The 7,837-nt window shown below is 35.5% G+C and overlaps 1 non-coding gene across 1 annotated transcript; it reads right to left on the bottom strand.

Annotated features, from left to right (window-relative positions):
- Positions 1 to 1,313: 1,313 nt before the first annotated feature.
- LOC113848577 lies at positions 1,314 to 1,420 on the bottom strand. The gene has a single exon (XR_003501841.1). It is a non-coding gene; the product is annotated as a small nucleolar RNA R71 (small nucleolar RNA).
- Between the last annotated feature and the right edge of the window lie 6,417 nt (positions 1,421 to 7,837).

Here is a 7,837-nt window from a genome sequence, read left to right as displayed (position 1 = left end):
TTAGATCTAAGGAATTAGAATGGTTTAATTAAATGTTAGGTTCACTGAGTTAAGGAATTAAGCTCTGAACAATATAACGTGAAACTGATTGTCATTTTTTCCAATTTGCTTACTAACTGTTTGTTCATTGTTCTGTTTCTGCAAGTTGCTTTTACTTTTAATTGTTCTGGTTTGCTGTTGTTACATGTTGCTACTCTCCTTCCAATTTCGAAAAAGCTCAAATGGTTATAATTCCATGAAGTGGTACTTGAAACCTAAATTCTCTGTGGAGACGATATTTAGATCTCAATTTTACTCATTACTTGCTGCAATCCTAGTGCACTTGCTAGTGTTAAATTGTGAACAACAAGTTTTTGGCGCCGTTGCCGGGGAATTTTGCATTTGAATATCATTAGTAGTAGAAAAGTAGCTAGATTGAGCATTTATTTTGTTGTTTTGCTTTCAAATTGCTTTCTGCATAATTTTTCTGCACCTTGTGTAGTATTCTGCATGATATTGTTGTCTGCTGCATAGAGTTTTTACATCCTTTTTATCTGCATAATTTCTGTTTTCATTGTTCTGCATAATTGTGATTTCCATTCTGCATATTTTTACATGATTTTACAATTTTGCAACTGCTAGATTTAAGTTTCTATATGTTTTACTGATAGATTTTGCATGATTTCTGTTGTGTATTTCTGAATATTGGTTGTAGTCTATTTTTGTTTCATTGAAATTTGTATATGCGTGGTAAAAACAAGAATAAATCAATTCTAGTCTTTGATCCTGACATAGACATAACTTAGAGAAGATTGAGAAAACAGTCTAGAGCAGAAAAAGTCATAGGGAGTGATAGTGATTTAGAAGTTGTCTATTCTCCAGAAATTCAAAGTAATCATAGAGTGAAAAGAACACCTACACCTTTGAGACAACCAAATCCAGCAATAGAGATGGCAGAGCAAAATAGAATTAGAACATTAGGAGACTATGCTATTCCTAACATGCAAGGTTTTAACTCTTCTATAATTAGGCCAACTATTCAAGCTAACCATTTTGAGATTAAACCTGCCTTACTACACTTAGTCCAACAACATCAGTTTTCTGGTGTAAATTCTGATGATCCTAACCTTCATATTTCAAATTTTCTGCAGCTATGTGACATCATAAGAATGAATGGAGTTAGTGAAGAAGCTATCAGATTAAGACTATTTCCTTTTTCATTGAGAGATAGAGCAAAATGCTGGTTATAAGCTCAACCACAAGGAAGCATCACAACCTAGACAGAACTTGTGAATAAGTTTCTAACTAAGTACTTCCCTCCATCCAAAGCTGCTAAGCTGAGAGGAGAAATTACATCTTCTGTGCAGCAAGAAGGAGAATCATTGTATGAAGCTTGGGAAAGATACAAAGAATTGCTTAGAAGGTGTCCACATCATTGTATTCTAGATTGGATGCAATTAGAAACTTTTTATAATGGGATGAATACAGCAACAAGAATAATGGTTGATGCTGCTGCTGGAGGTTCATTAAATACAAAGTCTTTGGAAGAAGCTCAAAGAATTATTGAGATGATGGCAACTTCAATGTATCAGAATTCAAATTCAAGGAATCAAGGATGAAACTCTGGTCATGAAGCTAAGGTTTTGGAGACTTTTCTTGCATAGAATCAGCTACAAAATCAATTGTTTTCAGAACAATTAGCTGCCTTAACTCAACAAATCAGCAACCTGTAAACAGGGAGTATGCCTACCAGTCAGCTAAGCTGTGATTTTTGTGGAGGAAACCATGCAAATGGTGCACGCGAGGCATCTACAAGTGAACCACAAGAACAAGTGAATTATATGAATAATTTTTAGAGACAACAGCCATCATATCCCCCCTGGATTTAAATTTTCAAATAATAGAACTCAGCAGTATTCTAATTGGAATAATCAATATTCTGCTGCCAAGAATTCTAACTCAAATTTGCCTTTTTCTAATGCAGGTCCAACAACATAACAACCTTATTTTCAGAGGAATCCATCCACTCAACCTCAAGGAAATCAGAAATTTTCCAAACCTATGAATGAGAGGTTGACTAAGATGGAAGAAACCATGTTGTAATTCATGAAGGTGACCCAAACAAGCTTCAAGAACCAAGAAGCTTCTATGAAGAAACTGGAAACACAAATCGGACAATTAGCTGAACAACTATCCAACAAGGATGAAGGAAGATTTCCAAGCAAAACAGTAATCAATCCTAAGGAGCAATGTCAAGCCATAACTGCAAGAAGTGGAGCTGTAGTTGTAAGTCCTAAACCTGTAGAAAAGAAAGTAAATGATGCAGTAGAGAGAAAAATTGAACAAGATCTACAATAGGAAATTTTAAGCTATTGAAGAAAGATCGTTCAGAAGAAAAAGAAGAAATTCCTATGAATTCTGAGAGGAAAACCAAAAAGCAACTCTTTGAGGAAGCTTGTAAGCCAATAGATCCAGAAAAATACAAGAGGCTGCCTTATCCTCAAAGAGTCCAAAATCCTAAACAAGAGGAACAATTTGAAAGGTTTATGAATGTCTTTAAGAAATTACAGATTAACATTCCTTTTGCAGAAGCTTTGGAGCAAATGCCTTCATATGCAAAGTTTATGAAAGAACTACTTTCCAGGAAAAGGAAACTAGAGCATGATAAAACAGTACCTTTGATAGAGGAGTGCAGTGCAATTCTCAAGAGAAAGCTTCCTCAAAAACTCAAAGATCCTAGATCATTCAGCATTCCTTGTGAAATAGGAAACTGCACTATGGGAAGAGCATTGTGTGACTTGGGAGCAAGCATAAATTTGATGCCATTGGCTGTTCTGCAAAAACTTGGCATAGAGGAAGTGAAGCCCACCAACATTACACTGCAGCTAGCTGATAGATCATACACTTATCCATATGGAGTTGTTGAAGATTTATTAGTTAAAGTTGATAAATTCATTTTTCTTGCAGATTTTGTAATTCTGGACATGGAGGTGGATTCTAATATTCCTTTGATTCTAGGAAGGCCATTTCTTGCAACATGGAGAGCCTTAATAGATGTGCAGAAAGGTGAACTTATGCTTCGAGTTCAAGATGAGAAGGTAGTGTTTAATGTGTTTGAAGCTTTAAAATATCCAATTGAAGATAGTACATGTATGAAGGTAGATATACTAGATGCTTTTATTACACAACACCATATTAATGAATTTGATGGAACTGCTGTGTTAGAAGAAATAATATCTACAGGGAATGACAAATCTGAACTTCTACATGAAGAAAACATCATGGAAGTGTAGCAGCAATTGGAAGCTCTGCCAATTCAAAAATCTGCAGAAAATTCAATGAAGGAGAAGCTGGAAAAGGATGATAAAGAAGAGGAAAAGCAAAAGCTAGAGCAAGAGGAAACATGAGAATCCAGTTATCATCAACAATGAACTTAAGGAAGAACAAGAGGAAAAACTGTTGAGAATCTTAAGAGAACACAAATCTGCAATTGGCTAGAGTATTGCAGATCTGAAAGGTATAAATACCTCAATTTGTAAGCACAGAATTTTATTTGAAGAAAAATCCAGCCACAGAGGAGGTTAAATCCAGCCGTGAAAGAGGTAGTTAAAAAGGAGGTCATGAAGCTGTTAGACGCAAGAATAATATACCCTATTTCTGACAGCAATTGGGTGAGTCCAGTCCAAGTTGTTCTAAAAAAAAGGTGGCATGACAATTGTACCTAATGAGAAGAATGAACTTATCCCTACTAGGACTGTGACTGGATGGAGAATGTGCATAGACTATAGGAAGTTAAATGATGCAACCAGAAAAGACCATTTACCACTACCATTTGCAGATCAAATGCTAGAAAGACTTGCTGGACATTCATTTTATTGTTTTCTTGATGGGTATTCAGGATACAACCAAATAGCTGTGGATCCTTTAGATCAAGAGAAAACTGCATTTACATGTCCATTTGGAGTCTTTGCATATAGGAGAATGCCATTTGGTTTGTGTAATGCTCCTGCCACTTTCCAAAGGTGGATGCTTACTATTTTTTTTGATTTGGTAGAAAACATCATAGAGGTGTTCATGGATGACTTCTCTGTTTTTGGTTATTCTTTTGATGATTGTTTAGGTAATCCATCCACTGTTTTACAGAGATGTCAAGACACTAACCTTGTGTTGAATTGGGAGAAGTGCCATTTTATGGTACAAGAAGACATTGTCCTTGGTCACAAAATTTCAGAGAAAGGAATGGAGGTGGACCAAGCTAAGATAGAAGTCATTAGTAAACTGCCTCCACCTATCAATGTTAAGGGAGTTAGAAGTTTTTTAGGACATGCTGGTTTTTATAGAAGGTTCATAAAAGATTTTTCCAAAATTGCTAAACCCCTTAGTAATTTACTTATAAAGGATGCAGATTTCATATTTGATGATAATTGCTTGCATGCATTTTTTGTTTTAAAAGAGAAACTAATTTCTGCACCTATCCTTGCAAAATCAGTTTGGAAATTACCTTTTGAACTCATGTGTGATGCAAGTGATAGTGTAGTGGGTGCTGTGTTAGGACAGAGAAAAGATAGGAAATTGCATGCTATTTACTATTCAAGCAAAGTGTTAAATCCTGCACAAGTGAATTACACAACAACAGAAAAAGAACGTTTAGCTGTTGTATATGCTTTTAATAAGTTCAGATCATATTTAATGGGTTCAAAAGTGATTGTATACACTGATTATGCTGCTCTTAAATACCTTTTGACAAAACAGGATGCAAAGCCCAGATTATTAAGATAGATTCTACTTCTCCAAGAATTTGAGCTAGAGATCAAAGATAAGAAAGGGAAAGAAAATGGTGTTGTTGACCACTTATCCAGATTACCATTGGAGAGTTTAACCACTAAATCATTGGAAATAAATGAAGAATTTCCAGATGAAAAGCTGTTTGCAGTGGAAAACATGCCTTGGTTTGTTGACATTGTAAATTTTAAAGCCACTCAATTCATTCCAAAGAGGTTTACTTGGCAGCAAAAGAAGAAGTTCTTACATGACAGCAAATTCTATGTGTGGGAAGACCCATACCTGTTCAAAATTGGAGTAGATGGGTTACTTAGAAGATGCATTCCACAAAGTGAGCAAGCTGAGATATTATGGCATTGTCACAATTCAGAATATGGAGGCCACCATGCAAGTTCAAGGACTGCTGCAAAAGTTTTACAAGTAGGTTTCTTTTGACCTACACTCTTCAAAGATGCCAAAAAGTATGTGGAAAACTGTGATAAATGTCAAAGAACTGGAAATATCTCAAGAAGACATGAACTGCCATTAACCAACATCCTAGAAGTGGAATTATTTAATGTATGGGGGATTGATTTCATGGGACCATTTCCTCCATCATTCTCACACGAATACATTCTAGTTGCAGTGGATTATGTGTCTAAATGGGTAGAAGCAATTCTCACCAGATCAAATGATGCAAAGGTAGTAATTTCTTTTATAAGAAAGAACATTTTTTCAAGATTTGGAGTGCCTAGAGTGCTGATAAGTGATGGAGGTACTCACTTTTACAACAAGTATCTTGAAGCTGTATTAATGAAATATGGTGTGAAGCACAAGGTTGCTACTCCATACCATCCACAAACAAGTGCACAAGTGGAGGTTTCAAATAGAGAAATCAAGCAAATTCTAGAGAAAGTAGTGAACAGCTCAAGGAAGGATTGGTCAAAAAGGCTGGATGATTCATTGTGGGCAAATAGGACTGCTTTTAAAACTCCAATTGGTATGTCTCCATATCAGTTAGTATTTGGAAAGGCCTGCCACCTACCCCTAGAGCTAGAACATAGAGCATATTAGACTACCAAATGGCTTAACTTTGATCTGTCAAGTGCTGGAAGGAAGAGAGTTCTGCAGCTGCATGAATTGGAGGAATTCAGACAGGAAGCTTATGAGAATGCAAAGTTGTACAATGAAAGAACCAAGAGAATCCATGACAAGTTAATTCTCTAAAAAGATTTCAGACCTGGTCAGCAAGTGCTGCTATTCAATTCAAGATTAAAATTGTTTCCAGGGAAACTGAAATCTAGATGGTCTGGACCATTTTTAATTAAGGAGACTTCTCCCTTTGGAGCAATCCTTATAGAAGATCAGAAAATAGGGAGAGAATTCAAGGTCAATGGGCAAAGATTGAAGATCTATCATGGAGAGGAGTTTGCAAGGAACATATCATGCTTGAAGTTGGTTCCTCTTGAGTAAGGAACAACTAATGTCAAGCTAGTGACATTAAAGAAGCACTTTGTGAGAGGCAACTCACATTTCTAACTCATTTTAAGCCTTTTGTATTGTTTTAGGAGTTTGCATTTCATATTCTATAGTTTCTGCAATTTGTAATTCTGCATATTCAATTTTTTTTAATTTCCTGCAAGTTCTGCTGCATCTGATTTTCTGAGGTGCATCTAGATGCTTAAATTGAGAATTGATGTGGTGAATGTGAATCAAAGGGTTAAAATTCTGCATAATCAGATCTTCCAATTTTCTGTTCTTCTGCTATGTGATTTTGGTGCATATCTCTGTTGAGATGAAATTGATATGTGAATTGAAATCCAAAATGTCTAATGTGTATCTGCAGAATTAGAAATCTGTATAATCATGTTTTACAATTTTATCCAAGTTCTGCATATATGTTCCTACAACTGTCTTTCTTAATTGAATCTGATAAATAGTCAGAGATTTGGAATTGAGATTCAATGCTAAAGTGTGTATTTGATGGATTAGAATGTGAGAAGTGAGTTCATTGAGAGTTTCAAAGTAATTGGTTAATGAAAGGAGTCACTTTGTTGCAGAAAAGAAGCTACGCAGAGAATGCATTTTGAGGATTTCTGCTGGAACAATCACTTTTACTGATAAAAGTGATCACGCAGAGACAGATGGGAAAATAAGCTCTCTGGAACGCTCCCTTTTTCTGTCAGAAGTGGTTACGCACAAGTGAGTAGATTTTCAATATTTCTGCGTTACTCCTTTTAGTGAAAAAAAGTTATCACTTTGCTGCGCGTTATCACTTTTCTAAGCAATAGTGATAACGCGCGCCTCACTCTGAAAAATCCACTCTCTAGAACATTCACTCTTATGAATAATAGTGATTACGCTGGGACCAATTGATTTTACAACGTTCATTTTTGTTTAAAAAATTGTCACGTGGCCAGCATAATCATATATAATCCCTAACCTGAGCACGCACACACACTTTTCACGCTTAAAACTTCATCTCTTTCTAAGTTTTCTCTGCAAATCTCACTCTGTGTGTGTGTCGACCTAGAATCCACAAGCATTTCTCATTCAATACTACATCTTCCTGCAAGGTACACTTACTCTCATCCCTCTGTAACTGTAGTTAGGGTTTTCTATGTTTGAAGTTTTGGAAAAATGTGGAATGGGGTACTGAGGCATTGAAGGAACAATACACTGAAGAAGTCTTCCCTGTCATTTATTGAGCATTTGAATCTGCATTGTACATATTTGAATAAAATTTCTGCAGAAATTGGGATGACCTAAAAAGACTTCAGTGAAATTGTTTGAACTAAAATTGTTGAATGAGATTAACTGCAACCATACACTGCATGTAATACAATCGAATGTTTGAAAAATACCAGGACAATCAATTCTGCATTACTTTGATAAAATAACTTTTTGCTGAAAATGATTGGGTTGCAAGTTATGTTTGAAAATTGGTTGAAACTTGAAAATATTGCTGTGTGCTACCCTAATTCTTTATGACAGTGAACACATCCTGAACTTCCAAATTAGGAGTATCAAAATTTCTATGAATGTGATGGATTAATGTTGTGCATCTATACTGTTGCATCTGTATAATACAGGTTCT

Source organism: Abrus precatorius, unplaced genomic scaffold (genome assembly GCF_003935025.1).
Source record: "Abrus precatorius isolate BTA unplaced genomic scaffold, Abrus_2018 Scaffold8, whole genome shotgun sequence".
In the NCBI taxonomy this organism is placed as follows: Eukaryota; Viridiplantae; Streptophyta; class Magnoliopsida; order Fabales; family Fabaceae; genus Abrus; species Abrus precatorius.
The sequence above is the reverse complement of the archived record's forward strand: the minus strand, read 5'-3'. Positions and strand labels throughout refer to the sequence as shown.